The sequence below is a fragment of the Arachis hypogaea genome, chromosome 10, assembly GCF_003086295.3.
Source record: "Arachis hypogaea cultivar Tifrunner chromosome 10, arahy.Tifrunner.gnm2.J5K5, whole genome shotgun sequence".
Lineage (NCBI taxonomy): Eukaryota > Viridiplantae > Streptophyta > Magnoliopsida > Fabales > Fabaceae > Arachis > Arachis hypogaea.
The window spans coordinates 13,675,230-13,700,619 of NC_092045.1; the positions used below are offsets into that span (position 1 = coordinate 13,675,230).

The 25,390-nt window shown below is 38.2% G+C and overlaps 1 long non-coding RNA gene and 1 other non-coding gene across 3 annotated transcripts; one reads left to right on the top strand and one right to left on the bottom strand.

The window, feature by feature from the left end:
- Positions 1 to 5,181: 5,181 nt before the first annotated feature.
- On the top strand, positions 5,182 to 5,289 carry LOC112718883 (small nucleolar RNA R71). Its single transcript, XR_003161210.1, has one exon. It is a non-coding gene; the product is annotated as a small nucleolar RNA R71 (small nucleolar RNA).
- A 2,919-nt stretch (positions 5,290 to 8,208) lies between these two features.
- Positions 8,209 to 10,558, bottom strand: LOC112715208 (uncharacterized). Of its 2 annotated transcripts, XR_011866453.1 has the most exons (5): positions 10,353 to 10,558; positions 9,984 to 10,257; positions 9,298 to 9,471; positions 8,972 to 9,164; positions 8,209 to 8,861 (listed from the first exon to the last, which is right to left on the bottom strand). It is a non-coding gene; the product is annotated as an uncharacterized lncRNA (long non-coding RNA). The 2 variants fall into 2 exon arrangements; XR_011866454.1 differs by lacking the exon at positions 8,972 to 9,164.
- Between the last annotated feature and the right edge of the window lie 14,832 nt (positions 10,559 to 25,390).

The window sequence follows — 25,390 nt, forward strand, 5'->3', positions numbered from 1 at the left end:
TTACTCGGAATACCACAGACAAGGTTTAGACTTTCTAGATTCTCAAGAATGGCCCCAATAATTCTAGCTTATACCGCGAAGACTCTGATTAAGGAATCCAAGAGATACACACTCGATCTAAGGTAGAACGGAAGTGGTTGTCAAGCACGTGTTCATAAGGATGGATGATGATGAGTGTCACAGATTATCACATCCATCAGGTTGAAGTGCAATGAATATCTTAGAATAAGAATAAGCTGAATTGAATAGAAAATAGTAGTAATTGCATTAAAAGTCGAGGTACAGTAGAGCTCCACACCCTTAATCTATGGTGTGTAGAAACTTCACCGTTGAAAATACATAAGTGATGGTCCAGGCATGGCCGAATGGCCAGCCCCCGTGAATGATCAAAAGACCGAATGTTCAAAAGACTAGACGCCTAGTACAATAGTAAAAAGTTCTATGTATACTAAACTAGCTACTAGGGTTTACAGAAATAAGTCTAAGTGCAGAAATTCACTTTCGGGGCTCACTTTGGTGTGTGCTTGGGCTGAGCTTGAGCTTTACACATGCAGAGACTTCTTTTGGAGTTAAACGCCAATTTGTAACGTGTTTTTGGCGTTTATCTCTGGTTTGTGACGTGTTTCTGGCATTTTACTCCAGAATACAGCATGGAACTGGCGTTGAACGCCAGTTTGCATCGTCTAAGCTCGAACAAAGTATGGACCATTATCTATTGTTGGAAAGCCCTAGATGTCTACTTTCCAACGTCATTGAGAGCGTGCCATTTGGAGTTTTGTAGCTCCAGAAAACCTATTTCGAGTGCAGGGAGGTCAGAATCCAACAGCATCAGCAGTCATTTTTCAGCCTGAATCAGATTTTTGCTCAGGTCCCTCAATTTCAGCCAGAAAATACCTGAAATCATAGAAAAACACACAAACTCATAGTAATGTCCAGAAATGTGAATTTTGCATAACAACTAATGAAAACATCCCTAAAAGTAGCTAGATCCTACTAGAAACTACCTAAAAACAATGCCAAAAAGCGTATAAATTATCCGCTTATCACAACACCAAACTTAAATTGTTGCTTGTCCCCAAGAAACTGAAAATAAAATAGGATAAAAAGAAGAGAATATACTATAAATCTCAAAATATCACTGAAGCTTAGTTCTAATTAGATGAGGGGGACTAGTAGCTTTTTGCTTCTGAATAGTTTTGGCATCTCACTTTATCCCTTGAAGTTTAGAATGATTGGCATCTATAGGAACTCAGAGTTCTGATAGTGTTATTGATTCTCCTAGTTAAGTATGTTGATTCTTGAACACAACTACTTTTATGAGTCTTGGCCGTGACCCTAAGCACTTTGTTTTCCAGTATTACCACCGGATACATAAATGCCACAGACACATGACTGGGTGAACCTTTTCAGATTGTGACTCAGCTTTGCAAAAGTCCCCAGTTAGAGGTGTCCAGAGCTCTTAAGCACACTCTTTTTGCTTTGGATCACGACTTTAACCACTCAGTCTCAAGCTTTTCACTTGGACCTGCATGCCACAAGCACATGGTTAGGGACAGCTTAATTTAGCCGCTTAGGCCTGGATTTTATTTCCTTGGGCCCTCCTATCCATTGATGCTCAAAGCCTTGGATCCTTTTTACCCTTGTCTTTTGGTTTTAAGGGCTATTGGTTTTTTCTGCTTGCCTTTTTCTTTTTCTTTTCTTTTTTTCGCCATTTTTTCGCAAGCTTTTTCTTTTTCATTGCTTTTTCTTGCTTCAAGAATAAATTTCATGATTTTTTAGATCATCAATAACATTTCTCTTATTCATCATTCTTTCAAGAGCCAACAATTTTAACATTCATAAACAACAAGATAAAAAATATGCACTGTTCAAGCATTCATTCAGAAAACAAAAAGTATTGTCACTACATCAATATAATTAAACTAATTTCAAGGATGAATTCAAAACTCATGTACTTCTTGTTCTTTTGTATTAGAAACATTTTTCATTTAAGAAAGGTGAAGGATTCATGGAATTATTCATAGCTTTAAGACGTAGACACTAGACACTAATGATCATGTAATAAAGACACAAACATAGGCAAACATGAAGCTCAAAAATCGAAAAACAGAGAGATAAGAACAAGGGAGTTAAGGAATGAGTCCACCTTAGTGAGGGTGGCGCCTTCTTCTTGAAGGACCAATGGTGTTCTTGAGCTCCTCTATGTCTCTTCCTTGCCTTTGTTGCTTGATCCCTAGTGATTTTGGTGCTCCTATCCTTAGTTGCTCCCAATAATTGTGTGGAGAAAAATGTATCCCCTGAAGTATCTCAGGGATTTCTTGATGAGGTAATTCCTCATGCTCTTGTTGAGGTCCATGAGTGGGCTCTCTTGATGTGCAGTCAAATGCTCTACTATTGAGCTATGGACCCTTGAGATGAATCTCTCCATCTCCCATGACTCGGAGGTGGAAGCTTTTGTCTTCCCTTTCCTCTTTCTAGAGGTTTCTCCGGCCTTAGGTGCCATAGATGGTTATGGAAAAACAAAAAAGCTATGCTTTTACCACACCAAACTTAAAATGTTGCTCACCCTCGAGCAAAGAAAAGAAAGAATGGAAGAAAAAGAAGAAGATATGAAGGAAAGGGAGATGGGTGTGTATTCGGCTAAGGGAGAGAAGAGAGGGTTGTGATGTGTGAAAAGAAGAAGGATAGAGGGGTTTATATAGTGGAGGGAGAGGGTAGTAGGGTGGGAAAAGTGATTTTGAATTTGAAGGTAGGTGGGGTTTATGGGGAAGAGTGGATGGATGTGAGTGGTGAAGAGGTGATGGGGAAGAGAGATTGAGGTGATTGGTGAAGGATTTTTAGGAAAGAGTGTTATTGGATTGTGTGAAGAAGAGAGAAGGTGAGTTGAGGTAGGTAGGGATCCTGTGGGCTCCACAGATCTTGAGATGATCCTGTGGAGTCCACAGATCCTGAGGTGTCAAGGATTTATCATCCCTGCACCAACGAGGCATGTAAAACGCCCTCTGCATGCAATCCTGGCATTCAACGCCAGATTGATGCTTGTTTCTGGTGTTCAACGCCAGCTCTATGCTTGTTTTGGGCGTTCAACGCCAATCTGCAGCATGTTTCTGGCGTTAAACGCCAGTTCCATGCTTGTTTCTGGCGTTTAACGCCAGCTCTCCTCAGGGTGTAATCCTGGTATTTAAACGCCAGACTGTTGCTTGTTTCTGGCGTTCAACGCCAGATTCATGCTCTGTTCTGGCGTTGAACGCCATCCAGATGCTCCTTACTGGCGTTTAAACGCCAGTAGGCTCTTCCTCCATGGTGTGCTATTTTTTCTGCTGTTTTTTATTCTGTTTTTAATTTTAGTAATTGTTTTGTGACTCCACATGATCATAAACCTAATAAAACATAAAAGAACAATAAAAATATAGATAAATAAAAATTGGGTTACCTCCCAATAAGCGCTTCTTTAATGTCAATAGCTTGACAGTGAGCTCTCATGGAGCCTCACAAATCATCAGAGCATTGTTGGGACCTCCCAACACCAAACTTAGAATTTAAATGTGGGGGTTCAACACCAAACTTAGAGTTTGGTTGTGGCCTCCCAACACCAAACTTAGAGTTTGATTGTGGGGGCTCTGTTTGACTCTGTATTGAGAGAAGCTTTTCATGCTTCCTCTCCATGGTTGCAGAGGAAGATCCTTGAGCTTTAAACACCAGTTAGTCCCCATTCAATTGAAGGACTAGCTCTCCTCTGTCAACATCAATCACAGCTCCTGCTGTGGCTAGGAAGGATCTTCCAAGGATGATGGATTCATCCTTATCCTTTCTAGTGTCTAAGATTATGAAATCAGAAGGAATGTAAAGGCCTTTAACCTTCACTAACACGTCTTCTACCAATCCATAAGCTTGTCTTATTGACTTGTCTGCCATCTCTAATGAGAATGTGGCAGCCTGTACCTCAAAGATCCATAGTTTCTCCATTACAGAAAGTGGCATAAGATTTATGCCTGACTCCAGGTCACACAGAGCCTTCTCAAAGGTCATGGTTCCTATGGTACAAGGTATTAAGAATTTACCAGGATCTTGTTTCTTTTGAGGTAAAGTTTGCTGAACCCATGTATCTAGTTCACTAATGAGCAAGGGAGGTGCATCTTCCCAAGTCTCATTACCAAACAACTTGGCATTCAGCTTTATGATAGATCCTAGATATTGAGCAACTTGCTCTCCAGTTACATCTTTATCCTCTTCAAAGGAAGAATAGTTTTCAGAGCTCATGAATGGCAGAAGGAGGATTAAAGGGATCTCTATGGTCTCTATATGAGCCTCAGATTCCTTTAGGTACTCAATAGGGAACTCCTTCTTGTATGGGAGACGTCCCATGTGGTCTTCCTCATTTGGATTCACGTCCTCTCCTTCCTCTCTAGGTTCGGCCATTTTGATTATGTCAATGGCCTTGCACTCTCTTTTTGGATTCTCTTCAGTATTGCTTGGGAGAGTACTAGGAGAAGTTTCAGTGATTTTCTTACTCAGCTGGCCCAGTTATGCCTCCAGATTTCTTATTGATGACCTTATTTCACTCATGAAACTTAAAGTGGCTTTAGACAGATCAGAGACTATGTTTGCTAAGCTAGAGGAGCTCTGCTCATAATGCTTTGTCTGTTGCTGAGAAGATGATGGAAAAGGCTTGTTATTGCTAAGCCTGTTTCTTCCACCATTATTAAAGCCTTGTTGGGGCTTTTGTTGATCCTTCCATGAGAAGTTTGGATAATTTCTCCATGAAGAATTATAGGTGTTCCCATAGGGTTCACCCATGTAATTTACCTATGCCATTGCAGGGTTCTCAGGATCATAAGCTTCTTTTTCAGAAGATGCCTCTTTAGTACTGTTGGACGCATTTTGCCATCCATTCAGACTTTGAGAAATCATGTTGACTTGCTGAGTCAACATTTTGTTCTGAGCCAATATGGCATTCAAAGCATCAATTTCAAGAACTCCCTTCCTCTGAGGCGTCTTATTACTCACAGAATTCCTCTTAGAAGTGTACATGAATTGGTTATTTGCAACCATGTCAATGAGTTCTTAAGCTTCTGTAGGCATTTTCCTTAGGTGAATGGATCCACCTGCAGAATGGTCCAGTGACATATTGGAGAACTCAGATAGACCATAATAGAATATATTAAAATTGGTCCACTCTGAAAGCATGTCAGAAGGACACCTTTTGGTCATCTGCTTGTATCTTTTCCAAGCTTCATAGAGGGATTCACCATCTTTTTGTTTGAAGGTCTGAACATCTACTCTAAGCTTGCTCAACTTTTGAGGAGGAAAGAACTTAGCCAAGAAGGCTGTGACCAGCTTATCCCAATAGTCCAGGCTATCTTTAGGTTGTGAGTCCAACCATGTTCTAGTTCTGTCTCTTACAGCAAAAGGGAAAAGCATGAGCCTGTAGACTTCAGCATCTACTCCATTAGTCTTAACAGTCTCACAGATATGCAAGAACTCAGTTAAAAACTGGTAGGGATCTTCTGATGGAAGTCCATGGAATTTGCAGTTCTGTTGCATTAGAGCATCTAGTTGAGGTTTCAGCTCAAAATTGTTTGCTTCAATGGTAGGGATAGATATGCTTCTTCCATCAAACTTGGAAGTAGGTGTAGTATAATCACCAAGCATCCTCCTTGTGCCTCCACCATTGTTATTGGGTTCGGCCATGTCTCTCTCTTTTTCGAGATTCTCTGTAAGGTTTTCTCTGGATTGTTGTGCTTTAGCTTCTCTAAGCTTCTTCTTCAGAGTCCTTTCAGGTTCAGGATCTGCTTCAACAAGAATGTTCTTGTCCCTGCTCCTGCTCATATGAAAAAGAAGAGAACAAAAAAAGAAGAGGAATCCTCTATGTCACAGTATAGAGATTTCTTTATGTCAGTAAAAGAAGAAAAGAATACAAGAAGGAAAAGAGGAAAATTCAAACTCAGAGAGGAAGAGAGGGTTCAAATTTTGAGATGAAGAGGAGTGTTAGTAATTGAATGAATAAATAGAAGAAGATGAGAGAGAGAATTCAAAAATTATTTTTGAAAAATGGTTAGTGATTTTCGAAAATTAAGATAAGAAATAAAAATAAAATTAAAATTTGAAACAATTAGTTAATTAAAAGAATTTTGAAAAAGAGTGAGGAATTTTCGAAAATTAGAGAGAGAAAAGTACTTAGGTGGTTTTGAAAAAGATAAGAAATAGTAAAACAAACAAAAAGTCAATTAGTTAGTTGAAAAAAATTTGAAAATCAATTTTGAAAAGATAAGAAGTTAGAAAAGATTTTGAAATTGATTTTGAAAAAGATATGATTGAGAAGATATGATTGAAATTTATTTTGAAAAAGATTTGATTTTTAAAATTAAAATTGATTACTTGACTAATAAGAAACTAAAAGATATGATTCTAGAATTTAAAGATTGAACATTTCTTAACAAGAAAGTAACAAACTTCAAATTTTTGAATCAATCACATTAATTGTTAGTAAAGTTTTTGAAAATCATGAAATAAAGATAAGAAAAAGATTTTGAAAATAAATTTTAAAAAATTTTCAAAAATAATAAAAAAATAAAAAAGATTTGATTTTTGAAAAAGATTTTGAAAAGATAAGATTTTTAAAAATTAAATCTTGACTTGACTAAGAAGAAACAACTTATTTTAAAATTTTTTGATTAAGTCAACCCAAAGATTTTGAATTTTTGAGTAAAACAAGGAAAATATATTTTTTATTTTTTTAAATTTTTAATGATGAGAGAGAAAAACACAAAAAATGACTCACAACATGAGAATTATGAATCAAAACACATGATGCATGCAAGAACACTATGAATGTCAAGATGAACACCAAGAACACTTTGAAGATCAAGATGAACATCAAGACTTATTTTTGAAAATTTTTAAGAAAAGAAAAACATGCAAGACACCAAACTTAGAAATTTTTAATGCTTAGACACTATGAATGCAAAAATGCATATGAAAAATAACAAAAAACACAAAACAAGAAAATTTAAAGATCAAACAAGAAGACTTGTCAAGAACAACTTGAAGATCATGAAGAACACATGCATGAATTTTCGAAAAATGCAAAAGTTTTTAAACATGAAATTGACACCAAACTTAAAAATTAACATTAGACTCAAACAAGAAACACAAAAATATTTTTGGTTTTTTATGATTTTATTAATATTTTTTGGATTTTTCGAAAAATAATTTTTTTGAAAAATGAAAAAAAAAAGATTTTTGAAAGATTTTTGAAAACTTTTTGAAAAGAAAATCACCTAATCTGAGCAACAAGATGAACCGTCAGTTGTCCAAACTCAAACAATCCCCGGCAACGGCGCCAAAAACTTGATAGGCAAAATTGTGATTTACACTTTTTATAACTCGAACAATTCTTAGTAATGGCTCCAAAACTTGGTGCACACTACTATGGTTCACTCACATTCTTCACAACTTCGCACAACTAACCAGCAAGTGCACTGGGTCGTCCAAGTAATAAACCTTACGTGAGTAAGGGTCGATCCCACAGAGATTGTTGGTATGAAGCAAGCTATGGTCATCTTGTAAATCTCAGTTAGGCAAATTCAAATGGTTGTAATGGTTTTTGAAAATAATAATAAATAAAGCATAAAATAAAGATAGAGATACTTATATAAATCATTAGTAGGAATTTCAGATAAGTGTATGGAGATGCTGTGTTCCTTCTGAATCTATGCTTTCTTACTGCTTTCATCCAATCCTTCTTATTCGTTTCCATGGCAAGCTGTATGTAGGGCATCACCGTTGTCAATGGCTACTTCCCATCCTCTCAGTGAAAATAGTCCAAATGCTCTTGTCACAGCACGGCTAATCATCTGTCGGTTCTCGATCATGTCGGAATAGAATTTATTGATTCTTTTGCGTCTGTCACTACGCCCAACAATCGCGAGTTTGAAGCTCGTCACAGTCATTCAATTCCTGAATCCTACTCGGAATACCACAGACAAGGTTTAGACTTTCCGGATTCTCAAGAATGGCCGCCAATAATTCTAGCTTATACCACGAAAACTCTGATTAAGGAATCCAAGAGATACACACTCGATCTAAGGTAGAACGGAAGTGGTTGTCAAGCACGCGTTCATAAGGATGGATGATTATAAGTGTCACGGATCATCACATCCATTAGGTTGAAGTGCAATGAATATCTTACAACAAGAATAAGCTGAATTGAATAGAAAATAGTAGTAATTGCATTAAAACTCGAGGTACAACAGAGCTCCACACCCTTAATCTATGGTGTGTAAAAACTCCATCGTTGAAAATACATAAGTGATGGTCCAGGCATGGCCAAATGGCCAACCCCCATGAATGATCAAAAGACCGAATGGTCAAAAGACTAGACACCTAGTACAATAGTAAAAAGTTCTATTTATACTAAACTAGCTACTAGGGTTTACAGAAATAAGTCTAAGTGCAGAAATTCACTTCCGGGGCCCACTTTGGTGTGTGCTTTGGCTGAGATTGAGCTTTACACATGTAGAGGCTTCTTTTGGAGTTAAACGCCAAGTTGTAACGTGTTTTTGGCGTTTAACTCTGGTTTGTGACGTGTTTCTAGCGTTTTACTCCAGAATGCAGCATGGAACTGGCGTTGAATGCCAGTTTGCGTCATCTAAGCTCGAATAAAGTATGGATCATTATATATTTCTGAAAAGCCCTGGATGTCTACTTTCCAACGCCGTTGAGAGCGCGCCATTTGGAGTTCTGTAGCTCTAAAAAATCCATTTCGAGTGCTGGGAGGTCAGAATCCAACAACATCAGCAGTCCTTTTTCAGCCTGAATCAGATTTTTGCTCAGGTCCCTCAATTTCAGCCAGAAAATACCTAAAATCACAGAAAAACACACAAACTCATAGTAAAGTCCAGAAATGTGAATTTTTCATAAAAACTAATGAAAACATCCCTAAAAGTAGCTAGATTATACTAGAAACTACCTAAAAACAATGCCAAAAAACGTATAAATTATCCGCTCATCAATGGGTTATGTACTATAAGGTGCATGTTGCGCTCGTGCCTAGGTTCAGACTCCATGGTTGTGCAAACATTAGGAGCATAAATAGAAGCTCTTTTTACATCCAATAATAGCATGTACCAAGTCTTAGGTGGCTCACAAATGGGTACAAATACCTATTCAGATGACAAGCAAAATAAAAATAAAAGTTAAATAGATCCATATTGTATGTATGAATGCTGGATCAGTTACTAGTTCATGTTACACTTGGAGCAATCATGCCCAGATGTTAAGATGAATATTCCTTACATGCTCAAGTTCTTGAGTTGGTGGCATCCAGTGTCTCGCATAGCTCTCTATTAAATGTTCCATCGGAGTTTGGAACAAGATCTCGGTGGCAAAGGTTGACAGGAAGAACCAGCATCACGACACAGGATTCACTTTGGCTTGAAGTGAGGAAAGTATCGCAACAGTGTTCACGACCTATATTGGGTTAAAAAAAGTTCCAAATTTTTTAGATTTGCACAGTTACATTCATAAATCATTAGCTGCTGTTATTAAGAAAGAATGTTAAGTCAAGTTCCAAGGTTATTACATCAAAGTGGGGCATGAAATCGGGCCCGAGGGATAGGAACTTTCCACATGGAAGAGTGAGCTCATAATGCTTATATAAGTTCTCAGTTTCTTTGAAAACACAACAAACATGCACATGGATTTATTAGAATCCCGTATATATGTGATCAACTTGAAACAATCATTGCAAGTCTTCCAATTTTACAGATTGTTACTTCATGTCATCATTTTTGGCAAAAATATAAGTCCCAATGTGGCACTCGTCCCTAGTCAGAACCACATGGGGAAGTTTTGTGTTGAAAACAGCTGAATTGTTAATTATGAAAACAACACAGTGTAGCTTTATAATAAAGAATGGGACACCTACAGTAAAATTCAATCATTCAAAGGGTTAATCATAGGGTTTCTATTACGTTACTTGCCTTAGGTATGTGGTAAACTGGGTTTTCCAAATTCGGCGCCAGAATGCGTCCCTGACGACCACCTTTCAGTACGATAAAACAAAGGTCGTCTCTGTAGCGTCGAGTTCGATTAAGTCTTAGGAGGAGATCGCATGGTCACATCGTCATGGAAGGCAGCTAGTAAGTCTGTGTTTGAGACCCGTGGCATCTTCAGACGCCTCAGAGCTGGTTTGGAAGAGGCATAGAGATCATAGACCCAAGTTATACTCTCGAACTGCCCTTCAAACCTTGTACTCTGCAAAAATACAAGTTCAACCAATGTTTTGTTAGTAACCAATATCAAATATAGATGCCGAGAAAAGGAAATATTTCATTAAATTATCTACATACAAGAAAACGTTTACACGGGAACACCCAATCGAGATTTACGAGTGAAAAGGCTTTGTGGTTCATCCAAATGCAATGTGGCGATGATAACCACGGTATATTGCCATTATATGCGCTACTATTTTAGGGTTCATAGGCATTACACACATCAACTCACTAGATGGGGCCATGAATGGGTTGGGGTATTTCTAACAGGCTCGTTTGAAAAGAATTACATTTGGCCCATCACCACACATATATAGATATTATGTTTTTTTATGTCTAAAGATACCTAGGTCAAAAAAAAATAAAACAAAAAAGGTTCACACAAATAAATTCCAAATTTTTCTTACATTTGGTTTATTACTAAAGGCCCAAAGACACTTATCACTTATTATTGTGTATGTATGCTTGTTTTTTACATCAAATGTTATCGACATATTCTTTTTGGTAGACATGTTATCAACATTTAATAGTAAATAGTAATGATAATTATTTTTTAAAATAAAAAATTAATGATAATAATATAACACCATTATTATATATATATATATATATATATATATATATATATATATATATATCAATAATTGTCTAAATTTTGAGATTTAAAGTAACTAATTAAGTTATGAACGTTCTTTTAATGTGATTTATTTTATGGTAATTTATTTCTATTTATATTTAGTCTTTAATTTTTCTTTTTCGAAAGAAAATACCATATAAATTTAGAAACATAATATTAAAAGTAGGTACATTAGTATTTTAAAAATTGGGCCAATGCAACTTTAGGCCACTTGTTTTGGTTTAATACGGCCAATCAAGTGAATGGTAATCAAAATTAGACCAAATTAAAAGGTAAATCATAAACAAAAAATGTGGCGGGGTGGGAATAGATGTTACAGTATAGATTCATAAATTAAAAAATGGACCTTCATTGAATAAACACTGGGTTTTTCTTGCATTTTTTAAATTATAAAAGTCCTATAATACCAACGAAACTCGAGAAAGATCATAAAAAAAAAGTCATTTTGATGAATGACTTGCGATTTTTTTCTTTTGCCTTCTTTTGAGGATTCGAACATGTGCGGCCGTGACTAGGATCAATGGCCTTTAAAATTGTATATATTCAAGTTGAAGAATACACGCCTAGCACATAATAGAGTCATAGTGCTCATGGGCACCTGTTTGAATCCTCATAACACAAAGCTGTATAGACCTTACCATGGGAATATGTTTCAATCCCTGATGACTTTGTTATTCATAATCAATGCCGTAATCTCAATTTTTTAACCCAGGCTTAGAGATAAACATATTCCTTCTAAGCAACATTTTTTTATAAGCTCACCTATACAGTAACATTACATGGTGTTAGTGGATCGTTTTTAGACTCGTTCCACATTTTGAAACCCCGCACGACCAGTGAGGGCTTGTTGGATTAGTGTTGCAGCAGTGTAGATAGCGGGTGTTGAAGAAAGATGGTCAAGCAGCACGAGGTCATCCTCTGATCTGAGAGAATTTGGGACAACAACGTCCAGGTTTATTTTTGTGATGGGATCATCCACGATCCCTTTACCCTTTTTGAACTGGTGAGTTGATGGATGAATGTCTGACCAGATGCTCCAACATCGCTATTGTTCAATAGAGCTACAGCAACGGTGCCAACACGTCCCAAAGTCAAAGGTGGCTACTGATGCACACGGAAATTGCGTCGGAAGAGAATTTTTCAATGAAGTTGCGTTGCAAGTATAGCTCTACCAACAACAATCCTCGAGGATCAAATTTAGAAAGAAATTAGTTGTCACAAGTTCAACCCCAATAAAGTAACCGAAGTATTCAAACCTCGGATCGTCTCACAAGGAATGGGCAAACATGTGCTTCAACATTGGTTAGAAATTCGGGGTTGTAAGTTATGAGCAAGAAAGTAAACTAGGAATCTTAGCAAACAAGTAATCTAAAATGCAAGGAACTAATCCGAATAACTAAGCAAGATGTGAGCAAATTCAAACTAAGAAGAGAACATTCAATTTAATTCTACTCTCAACTAAACAATAACTATAACTAAGGCAAGGCAATAAAGATTTTTGGTTTTTCAAATAAGAATGATAAAAACAACTCTTGGCTAGATATGGGAATTGGGGTCACTATCATTGTCTAATAACTATATCTTGACAATTATGAGGAGCCAAGTTCATTAAATCTACTTCTATACTTGAAGTAAGTTAAATGGTTTGGTCAACATCCACCCATAAGGTCTAACCTCACTACTAATTAACCTAGTAGTAGGCTAGTGTCAATGGCTATCAAATTGACCACTAAGGGTTCCCAAATCATCAAATTCATTAGACCCAATGACTCAAGTTTATCCAATTTCCTTGGTCTAAGCCAAGAGTAAAAAGAACTACTCCATAATCAAGGTAAACAATTCATCAAACACATGGTAAGCATTAACAAAAGACATGTTCAAATTGCAATTGGATTGAAATTCACAAATACCCACTAACAAATATCAACTTATAATCACTCAAACAAAACAATTAATCATAGAAATCATCAATGTAACATCAACAAGTCAAGATTCACAACATTCATGCAATGGGTATAAAGTGACAATTGACAAGAATCCATAAACTAACACAAGATCTAAGCAAAATTATACTAAGAAATTCAAATTAAACAATCAAAACTAGTAATTAACAAGGATTCAATTCAGAGTTCAACAAGGAAAGATCAAATTAAAGCTAGATCTAGAGAAGAACAAGGGTTTCTCTCTCTAGAAGAACAAAGAACCTAAAAAAAAACTAGAAAATGTGTTTTAGTGTAAAAATGATTGATCCCCCCTTCTCCCTAGCATCCTTGGGTCTTTTTCCATGCAGAAACAGCTTGAAATTGGGCCTAATGAGCCTCAGAAATCGCCAGGCACAATTTCCTTTAATGAGATCACGTGCAGCTTCCCGCGCGTGCACGCCATGCGTGCACGCTCGCTGTTTGCTTTTGTGATACACGCGTGCGCGCCAAGTGCACGTGCACGTCGGTTGGAATTCTCTGGCCTGCGCGGATGCGTCCATCCTTGCGCGCCGCTTCCAGCTATCCTCATCCACGCGTGTGCGTGATGTGCGCGTGCGCGTCGGTGCTGCAGTTTCTAAAATCCAAATCTTCATGTTCCTTCCTCTTATGCATGCTTTCCTTCTCTCTTCTAGGCCATTCTTACCCTATTAATTCTGAAATCACTCAACAAATACGTTACGGCATCGAATGGTAATAAAGAGGATCAAAATATAGCAATTCTAAGGCAAAATAAGCATGTTTTCTATCATGGAGCAATATCAGGAAGTGAACACAAAACTTTGCATTTCTTGTGAATAAGTGTGAGAAATATTGACAAAAACCCCTAAATTAAGCACAAGATAAACCACAAAATTGGGATTTATCACATCTCCCTACACTTAAACCAAGCATGTCCTCATGCTTAAAATAAAAAGACCAAAGATCATGGTGAGAAGGGGTTTATGAAATGCAAACTACCTAAGTGAATGCATGCAACTAATGTAAAATTGTCTATCTACTTGGTCAAGGGTAAATCCATCCTCCAAGAACACATGTGAGCATATAGCGTGAAAATGATGTGTAGTTCATGAATCCTACCAAACTGAATATCACTATGAAGTGCATATAACTTGCTAAATGAATGCTTGTGAAAGCCAGGAACAAGGAGTTGAGCCTCGAACCCTCGCCGGACGTGTATCCGCACTATGCGCTCAAGTGTATAGGGTTCGCCACTCAATCCTCTCCTAATCATGCTTTCCAAGATTTGTCTTTCATCTAACAATCAACAATTACTTAATGCATGCTTACAAGTATCATGAGGTCTTATCACGGGTTGTAACGTGGCTAGGGTGAGGATAAGGATGCATATGGTCAAGTGAGCTTAAAATTTGAGTCCTTGATTAACCTAGGATCCCACTAGACACATAAAACAACCTATACAACTATAATACATTACCTAGCTACCCTTGAGATTTACTTTTTTCCACACTCATGCATTCCTTTCAATTCACATCCCATATGCATTGTTTTTACTACTTTGTCTTAGGGAATTTTTGTCCCCTTTCATTGCCTTTTTTTTCATACATTCTCATATATACACATATGAAATTCTTCTCTCTTTTTCGGTCCCCTTTTTCTTGCGGTTCATGTACAAAAGTTTCAATGCATATGGTTCAATCATTCAAGACATGAGTATGTTCCCAAATCCCAGAATTTTCAATTACAATTACAATACACCTCTATATATACCCAAGTTCCCAAGTATACCCTCCCAATCGAATGATACACATCCTAACTCTCCTAAGCTAATCAAGGATCCAAATTTAGGGACATTCATGGTTTTTTACTTATGGTTGTTGATGTGCTCTTTTTAGGAACAAAGAGGGTTTATCATAGGCTCAAAGTTGGTTAGCAATGGCAGATAAAAGGGTTAAGGCCGTTTGGAAAAAATGACTATTGAAATGATGACCTTGATCATGTAAGTGCATTCATACACAAAGTAATGGACATATAGAATCCGACAAAGCAAGGATTGCAATTATAGAGAGAAAATAATGCACACAAGAATGGGAATTAATGGTTAGAAGATATAACCACATAATAGGCTCAAAACTTACATGCTTGTGTTCTTAGCTCAATCACTATGTTCCAAAATACATTCTTGAAGCAAGTTTTCCGCAAAAAGAAATATTTTTCAAAATTGGTAGGGTACCCCAAAACACAGTTCTTGGGGAAGAAGTTATTATTCAACCAAGCAACTCTATAAAGACTAACTACCTTGCAGTGAATATTTACAAGCAAGACTAACTACACATGCAATGCACTAACTACTAAGCAAGAGCTAAATCCATGGGTATTGAAAGGAAGAGATTGTTACCCATGGAGATCGGTCGAACGACCTCCCCACACTTAAAATTTAGCACAGTCCTCCGTGCTATAAGCAACGCGCAAAGGGTAGTCGGGACCGGAACCGTCACTATCCCCTTCATCAAAGCTCCCATCAATTGGGTTTGAGGTGGATGTGGATATTTCGGGTTCCTCCATGCTAGGGGTAACACAATGTAGAAGCTTTTTTATGTGAGTGTATCGGCAGTGGTTGCGCCGCTCATATCTATCAATCTTCCAGTGCAGATCTTCTATCCTTTGATGTGTGGATCTTAGCAGTGGTGGTGATGATAAAGTAGAAGGGAAACTAAGTGGTGGGGCCATGTCAAGGCTTGGGTTGTTCATGGGAAGATGCAAGTATTTCCCGCTTGGGACCACGTTACCTTTAGCCGGAACTATAATCTTCATGTCTGTGGCTTCTCAAGGAACACCCGCAGCAGCAACTAAATCAGATACCAATGCTGGAAATGGCAAATTGCCCCAGTCGTGGATTTGACCCATCGCTTGCTTGACAAGAAGCAGAATGTTCATCGGTCTTCCCATGAGAACACACCAAACAAGCAAAGCGAGATCCGCCGTGAAGGACGACTTGTGGGTGCTAGGTAGGATATAGTGAGATAGGATTTGGGCCCAAGCTCTAGCTTCTACAGTGAGATAGCGAGCGTCAATGGACTTAGACCTCATCCGGAGTCGACCATGGGTCCAAAATGTCTCTGGCTCAATAATGACTCGGACGATCGAGTCCCAATCAAAACCGAACTGTCCTCACTGATGTAAGACTTCTTGGTAGCCATCCATGTTGCTTGGTACTGGTAAGACATTAAGCACTTGCTGAATAGCCTCTTCCGACACTAGGACTTGCTTCCGGCGCACATATACTGATTGAAGAGAGGAAAGATGGTAGTTAGTGTAGAATTCTACCACCCATGAGAGGTTGACCTCTTGTGATTTTCTCAGAAAAAACTCCCATCCTCGCTGTTCAATGCGGGGTAGAATACAAGGAGCAACTTTGTTCGGCGGAGCGAGTAGATGCTCAGCATGATAGTTCCTCACAGCTATGAAGGAGAACATAAGTTCACAGTAGCGGTTGGAGAATCTTGAAGAATCTTTTGCCGGTTTGCTCTTTTCCTTCTCATAAATAGAGTGGGTGCCTTCACCTTCCTAGATAGGGGTTTGGCTCCTATTGTAAGGTGCGCCTTAGAGGTTGACCCTTAGGGTGCCCTTTTTGCGGCATGTTTCCTTGGAGATTTCTCTTTGCCTTTCTTGGTGGCCATCCTGAAAAAGGGAGGGAAAGAGGAAAACATTAAACCCAAAGAATCATCTTAATAAAAACATGCAAGTGAAAGATAGTACCTTAAAGAAGTGGTAAAACAAAGTGATCATAGAAGCACGGGTTACACACTTGACATGGGATGCAAGAGGAAGTAAAGCATGCAATGGCATGAGAAGAGTGATCTCAAGCATCCATAACAAAGAGCAAGTCAAGCAATTTCTAGGCAAGTGGCATTCATAATTGGTGAGTATACCTTCTAAGCAAGCAAAGTGGCTCCAATGCATGTAAAAGAGAGCAAGTGAACGAGGAGGGAGCACCAAAATGAAGGTATATAACTAAAATGGGCCAAAATGGCATTTGTGCATTTCGTCGAACACTTGGCGTGTAATTATCAAGTAATGAGCAATTATGAGATACTCAAACAATTTGAAGCCCAAAATGGAATATCAATCATCATATAACATCACCTACTTACAAAGATAATGAAAAAGAACAAGAAGATCCATCCAATTAAATCAAAGTTCAAGTTCAACATCCATGGAAAGAAACAAAAAGAAGAAAAAGTAAACAAGCAAAAAGCAAGTGGTAAATTCATGCAACTAGAAGAGAAAATAAGTAAGTCAACAAGAAAAATCTAACTAAAAAAAATGAAATGATGCAAAAGAAGTGATAGATGAGATATGGAGGAAGTAGAACCTTGAGAAGAGTAAAAGAACAAGGTGAATTTTCTTTTTAAAGATGAGAAAGAGAGGGAAGAGATGGAGTGCCACCGGAGAAGGTGGTGGTCGACGGTGGGTAACCGGAGACAATGGTGGTGGAGTATAGAAGAAGGAAAGGAAGAGAAAAGAGGTGATGGAGAAAGAAGAAGAAGAAAGAATTAAGGGGGAAGATAGGAGAGGGAGAGGACCAGGGCGCGTAGCTTTAAAACTGATTAGCGCAACCGGCGCGCGTGCGCACAGTGCGCTGGCGCGTCGGTGAAGGTGGAGCAAGGGACGCGAGCACGTCATTGGCGCGTTCGTGCGAGCACAGCTGTGCCCCTAGCAAAGAGCGGGTACAAAGTTGGCCGAAGTCTCTGGTTTTTATACCAGAGTTGGCATGCAGCGCCGGCGCGCGGATGCGCACAGTGCGCTAGCACGTGCTTGAGGCAGTTGGCGACCGGCGCGGACGCGTGCAGTGCGCGGATGCAGCGGTGCGGTGACAAACCCCATTTGTAGGGTTTATCTTGTATTGATTTTAAGGGATTTTATCACCTTTCACCCACATTTATTCAATGAAATAGCATGGTTTTGTATATTCTCCTTTAATTGTGCTTAAGAGTGAAAACATGCTTTTTAGATCTTAAAATAGCTAAATGTAATTTACCTTGATTCCATTAGATGCCTTGATATGTTTGTTAAGTGATTTCAGATTTAGGAGGCAAAGATTGGATCAAGGGAATGAAGAAAAAGCATGTAAAGTTGGAGAACTCATGAAGAAATGAAAGAACCGGAAAGCTGTCAAGCCGACCTCTTCGCACTTAACTGACCATAACTTGAGCTACAGAGGTCCAAATGATGCGGTTCCAGTTGGGTTGGAAAGCTAACATCTGGGGCTTCGAAATGATATAAATTTTGCCATATGTTGCTTCGCGTTCAGGGGCGCGCACGTGCACTTTGCGCGCGCGCGCCGATTCTGTCCGTGCCCACTATTATGAAATCGTCCCCAGCGGTTTTAGGAGCCATGTGGGCCCAATCCAACTCATTTCTGATACTATTTAAGTCAAGTATTGAAGGGAAATCAATATACTTTAGAACTTTTAACCATTAGTTTAAGTTTAGTTTTAGAAGTAGTTTCTAGAGAGAGAAGCTCTCACTTCTCTCTAGAATTAGGATTAGGATTAGGATTAGTTCTTAGATCTAGGTTTTAATCTTTGCTTTCTTCCACTTCTATCTCTCAATTCCTTGTTGCTACATTGATTCTTCTTTCATTCTTTTGTTGTAATCTCTTTTGTATTGTTCTTATGCTTTGTTGTAGATCTACTATTGTTCCTTCCATTTTCTTCCAATTCAATAAGAGGTAATTCATAATAATTGTTCTTCTTTGCTTTTCTATTGTTGATCTCTTGCCTTTGTAGTTAGATCTCTCTTTAATTCTTGCATTTAATAATGTTTACTTCTATTGCACTTTATGTGTTTGTTGAAATGCCTCTTCTAGATATATTGTAGATTTTGTTCCTCTTGGCCTAGGTAGAGTAATTAGTGACACTTGAGTTATCTAATTCCTTTGTTGATTGATAATTGGAGAGATTGCTAATTGGTTTGGAGTGCACTAAAGCTAGTCTTTCCTTGGGAGTTGGCTAGGACTTGTGGCTCAAGTCAATTCATCCACTTGACTTTCCTTTCTTTAGTAAGGGTTAACTAAGTGGTAGCAATGAACAATTCTCATCACAATTGAGAAGGATAACTAGGATAGGATTTCTAGTTCTCATATCTTGCCAAGAGCTTTGTTAGTTGTTAGATTTATTTTCTTTGCCATTTATATTTCTTGTCCAAAAGCTTAAAAACCCCAAATATAATTCACAACCAATAACAAAACACTTCATTACAATTCCTAGGGAGAACGACCCGAGGTTTAAATACTTCGGTTTATAGATTTTAGGGGTTTGTACTTGTGAAAAACAAATTTTTGTACGAAAGGATTATTGTTGGTTTAGAGACTATACTTCGACGAGATTTCATTTGTGAAATTCTAAACCGTCAAAAATCAATTCGTCAAAATGGTGCCGTTGCCGGGGAATTGCAATGGTGTTGTGTTATTGGTTATTGTATATATGTGAATATTGTGCATATGCTTGCCTTTTTGTCTCTTTGTTAGTTTTTGTTAGTTTTCTTTGTTTCTCATTTGATTTTATTTTCCTTTTCTCTTGCTATCATGGATTCTCATTTTGGCTATGAGTGTGATTACAATTATGTTGTAGGTGATGAGAGTTACAATGAAGAAATGTATCAAGGATGGGATAACCAAAGGTGGGAGGAGCCATATGCATATGATCAATCCTCATGGCAACAACCCCCACCAATGCACTATGAAGAAGAGCCATTCCATGATGCATACCAATCAAATGGCTATGGTGAATCCCCTTGTGATTTTCAAGAACCACCACCATATGCCTATGATCCATATCCTCAACATAACTCTCAACCATACTCACAAGCCTCTTTTCACCAACCACCTTCATATGATCCTAATCCATATCCACCATTCCAACAACCATATGAGCCATATGAACCATACATAGAGCCACCACCATCCCAACATCACCACTTTCAAGAGCCACCCCTTCCAATAAATGAAAATTTTCAACCACAAGACAAATTCTACTTTCCACCACAACCTCCCATGGAAGAATACTCACATCCATTGAACCAAGAGCCATATGATCCCTATCATATAATCCAAGAGGAAGAAGAGTCAAGGGATCGTCTCAAGGAAGCATTGGATCAATTTCAAGCAACCATGGAGTGTGTTGTGCAACAAGTGGAAAGAGTGGAGAACATTGAACCACCACAACTCTACCAAGAAGAACCATCTTCCTACTATGAACCCTTCCCCCAAAATGAGGAACCCTTCCACCCATCCCAATCTCTAATGGATGAAACCCTTGGTGTTCTTGTTCAAGGGCAAGAAGAGATGAAAAGGGATGTGCAAAATTTCATGGCCGCCTTGGATGCGGTAACAAATCAATTAGCCTCCCAATGCTTGAACACTCAAGGAACTCCCATGGCTCAAGAAGAGCATAGCATGAAGGAGAGATTGAAAACTCCGGTGGGAAATGAAGGAAGTTGCTTTGTATTGGAACAATTGGAGGAAGCTTTAATTGTTGAAGACAAGGAAGAAGTGGTAGAAGACTTAGGAGATGTGGAGCCTCCATGGGAACATAGAGTTGAAGAAAACCCCTCCAAGATGATTGAAATTGATGCTAGGGAGGAAAGTGCACACCTTCCAAGGCATACTCCATATGAAGACTTGGATGGGATAGAGCAAGGATTGAGTTCCCTTGGTGATGAAGAGCAAGTATCAAGTCCTAGTGGTGGAGAATCCTTTAAACTTGAAGAACCTTTTCCCGGTGCATTTGAAAATGTTGTGGAGGTAAACTTCTTTCAACCTCCCAATTATAGTTTGATTAAGGGAAAAGGCTTAGATAGTATTGATGAACAAAGGATTGAATTAGAGAAATTTAGTGAAGAGGTGGAAGTCCTTAAAAATAGAAAGATGGGAGTGGAATACGCTTTGTCAAGATCTTTGGGAGCATCTTTGCCTAGGTTGTCATCTACTCCTTCACTTGAGTGGGTAAAATTCATTTCTATTAGCTTTATTGTCCCACTTGAGTATGGCTTGCTTGAAACGGATGGTCAACTTAGGATGCTTTGTGGGATGAAGCGTAAGCGAAAGATGTTTCGTGGTTGGCGTTGCAAATCAAGGCTCATTTTGGTTGATACTTCAAGAGTTGAATACAAAGGTGAGAATAGTGCTCAAATAGATGGGTCTAGGAGGATTGTTGGACACTTCATAGAGGATTCTTCTTGTTTACCACCCGGATGGACTAATAATGATGATCAACCTCAAGACGGGTGTGAAAACAAAGTGTGGGATCCCGGATTAGAAAAAGAGGACCAACTTTGGGAGCCCCAAGCTTGTGAAGAACTCCATCAACACTTGGCTCAACCCATAGGAAATCTTGGGGCACAATGGAGAACCAAGCATTGGTGGGAGTTCCAAGATGAGTACAAGCACAAGCCACCTTGAGAGAAGCTCCCCATAAGTCCAACTTAAGGACAATAAATAAAAGTGCTAGGTGGGAGACACCCCACCATGGTAAACTCTTTCCATACTCTTTTAGTTTTGTTAATAAGTGAATTGAGTTGCCATTGTAGGTAGATTCTCATTCTCATTTTTATCTTTGGTAAATATTGGTAGAATTAGTTTAATTTCTTGTTTTTATTGTTTTATTGAGTTTAGTTAGAAATATAATATGGTAAATAAGGTTTTAGGGTGTTTTGGTAGCTGTTTGGAGGATTAAAAGGCTTGGATTGGTGCAAGAACATAAAAAAAAAAAATTTTGAAAAACTGAGCACCATCCACGCGTGCGCGCACCTAACGCGTACGCGCACCTGAGCATTTTTCGACCATCCACGCGGACGCGCACTGTACGCGTACGCATGGATGCGAAATTTCACCTCCAGCCAAAAACCCGAGAGTTAGGCCTGCACCGTGCAAACATTGGGCCTGAGGCACAAGCCTATGCACGCGTGCGCGCACCTGGCGCGTACGCGCACATCATCTTAGATTCGCAATGCGCGCGCGCGTCGATTGTACGATCCACACTCCTGGTACTTTTACCCGAGAGTTGTGCCAGACTTGGGCCGACACTATGCCTCCAGCCTAACTCGATGCACGCGTGCGCGCACCTGGCGCGAACGCGTCCTTCAACCAATATGCACATCGACGCGTAAGCACACATGACGCGCACGCGTCGGTAAAAAAAAAAAAAGAGTTTTTTTCTCCTCTTCCATTTTCTTTTGCTTATCACATTCGCATACTTCTACTCTTCCCATTTTCATTTAGTTTTTGTAGCATGTTTTCATTTTTTTTCTAAGTCATTTTAATAATGGTGTTGCATCTTCCCACTCAATTGTTGGGGATTCCTTGCATTATTTTGGTGCTTCTTAACTTGTTTGATGTTGTTGGGTAATGAAACTTTTAGATCAATGCTTCATCTTGAATGCTTCTTGTGTCTTTGTGCATTGATATGACCTCATATTGTCTTTCATGGCCCACTTCTTCTCATTTGAACTTGATGCTCCATATACTCTTCATGCTTTCACTTTACTCTTGTATCAAGTATCATTGATATGCCATTAGCTTATATTATTTTCTCACTCACATGTTGTAGCTACCACGTAGTAGGGAATCATACTCTTATTTGGCATTAGCCCCCGCCTATGTTCTAATTGCCTCAATATCCTTGTTATAGGCTTAATTTTCTTTCTTTCTTTCCTTTTGGGTTGGCCACCAATACGGAAGAAAAGGAAAGTTTCTAAATGGGGCAACAAACAAGTCATCCGCACAACCATTTGAAGGCGCTCATCAATTGTAGCACCCCGTCCACCTTGCTCTTCTTTGCATGCACCGAGGACGGTGCAATCTTCAAGTGTGGGGAGGTCGTCGACCGATCTCCATGGGTAACAATTTTCTTTTTCAACACCAAATTTTTATTTTCTTTGTTAGATTAGCTATTGCATTTGCATGATAGGTTGCATGTTAGTTAGAATTTGTACATATTTTTACCACTTCTTTCTTATTAGGACTACTTGGTTATGGTGATGATTTCTTTCCCAAGAAACTGTTTTAGGGTAACCTACCAATTTGAAAAATCTCTGTTGAACTTGCTTGAAAGAATGTATTTTGGAACATGGTTTTTGAGCTAAGAACACAAGCAAGTGAGTTTTGAGCCTAATGGTGTGGTTACATCTTATAACCACTTACTTTTCCTTCTTGTGTGCATTATTCTCTTTCTATGAATGTAATCTTTGATTTGTTTGATTCTTTATGTCCATTATTTTGTGTATTCATGCATTTATATGATTGAGGCCATCATTTCATTAGCTCACTTATCCAAATAGCCAACCCTTTTATACTCTTTTGTTAGCCAATTTGAGCCTACGATTAACCCACTTGGTTCTTTAATTTAGCACATTACAAGCCTTAAAGCGGAAAACAATAAATGTCCTTATTTGGATCTTTGATTAGCTTAGGCTAGTGTGTGTGAGTATCATTCAAGTGTGGGAATCTTGGGACATTGGGTGAATAAAAGGGTAGTTTTGTATTTTTATTGAAATTATTGGGAATTGGGTACATACTCATGTATTGATCAAATGTGAAACCTTATGCATTGAGGTTCTTGTATATAGAAAGAAAAAAAAATGAGAAAAACAAAAGAAAAAGAAAAGAAAAAAATAATATGGAAAAGGAAAAGAAAAAAAAATAGAAAAAGAAAGGAAAAGAAGAAAAAGAAAGAAATAAAAAGGGGACAAAATGCCCCAAAGTAAAGTTCAAATAAAATCAATGCATATGTGTTGTGAAATGAATAAAAAAATGCATGAGTATGTGAAAAAGTGAGGAATGGGTAGTTAGATTAGTACTTAATTGTATAGGTCATTATATAGGTTAGGTGGGAAAGTTTAAGTTAATCAAAGATTCAAATCCTAAGTCCACTAGCCATATATGATCCTACCTTGACCCTAGCCCCATTACAACCTAAAGAAAAGACCTCATGATACATGTATGCATGCATTGAATAATTGTTGATTGTTAGAAGATAAACAAATCTTGGAAAGCATGATTAGGGGAGAATTGAGAGAATCAACCCCAAACACCGAGCGACTAGAGTGCAAACACTTCCGGTGAGGGTTCGATGCTCAATTCCTTGATTCCCGGCTTTCATGAGCGTTCTTCTTGCAAGTCTACTTGAACTCCATTTTGATATTCGAATTGGTAGGACTCATGAATCGTTATATGATCTTGGCCCTACTTGTGCGTATATGTCTTGGAGGATTGATTTATTTTTAACCAAGTAAGTAAAACCATTTTGCATTTAGTTGCATATAGTTTAGGTTGCATATAGTTTACTTACATTGAATAAATGTTGATGCCCTTTGCTTTCTCTTGGCTTAAGCATGAGGACATGCTTGGTTTAAGTGTGGGGAGGTTGACAAACCCCATTTGTAGGGTTTATCTTGTATTGATTTTTGGGGATTTTATCACCTTTCACCCACATTTATTCAATGAAATAGCATGGTTTTGTATATTCTCCTTTAATTGTGCTTAAGAGTGAAAACATGCTTTTTAGGTCTTAAAATAGCCAAATGTAATTTACCTTGATTCCATTAGATGCCTTGATATGTTTGTTAAGTGATTTCAGATTTAGGAGTCAAAGAGTGGATCAAGGGAATGAAGAAAAAGCATGTAAAGTTGGAGAACTCATGAAGAAATGAAAGAACCGGAAAGCTGTCAAGCCGACCTCTTCGCACTTAAACGACCATAACTTGAGCTACAGAGGTCCAAATGATGCGGTTCCAGTTGGGTTAGAAAGCTAACATCCGGGGCTTCGCAACGATATAAGATTTGCCATGGTTGCTACAAGTATGATGGCGCGCACGCGCAAAGTACGCGCACGCGCCGTTGCTGCCATATGGTCCACTTAAAGTAAAACGTGGCCAGCGATTTTAGAAGCCTTGTGGGCCCAATCCAACTCATTTCTGATGCTATTTAAGCCAAGGATTGAAGAGGAATCAACTGAACTTTTAACCATTAGTTTAAGTTTAGTTTTAGAAGTAGTTTCTAGAGAGAGAAGCTCTCACTTCTCTCTAGAATTAGGATTAGGATTAGGATTAGTTCTTAGATCTAGGTTTTAATCTTTGCTTTCTTCCACTTCTATCTCTCAATTCCTTGTTGCTACATTGATTCTTCTTTCATTCTTTTGTTGTAATCTCTTTTGTATTGTTCTTATGCTTTGTTGTAGATCTACTATTGTTCCTTCCATTTTCTTCCAATTCAATAAGAGGTAATTCATAATAATTGTTCTTCTTTGCTTTTCTATTGTTGATCTCTTGCCTTTGTAGTTAGATCTCTCTTTAATTCTTGCATTTAATAATGTTTACTTCTATTGCACTTTATGTGTTTGTTGAAATGCCTCTTCTAGATATATTGTAGATTTTGTTCCTCTTGGCCTAGGTAGAGTAATTAGTGACACTTGAGTTATCTAATTCCTTTGTTGATTGATAATTGGAGAGATTGCTAATTGGTTTGGAGTGCACTAAAG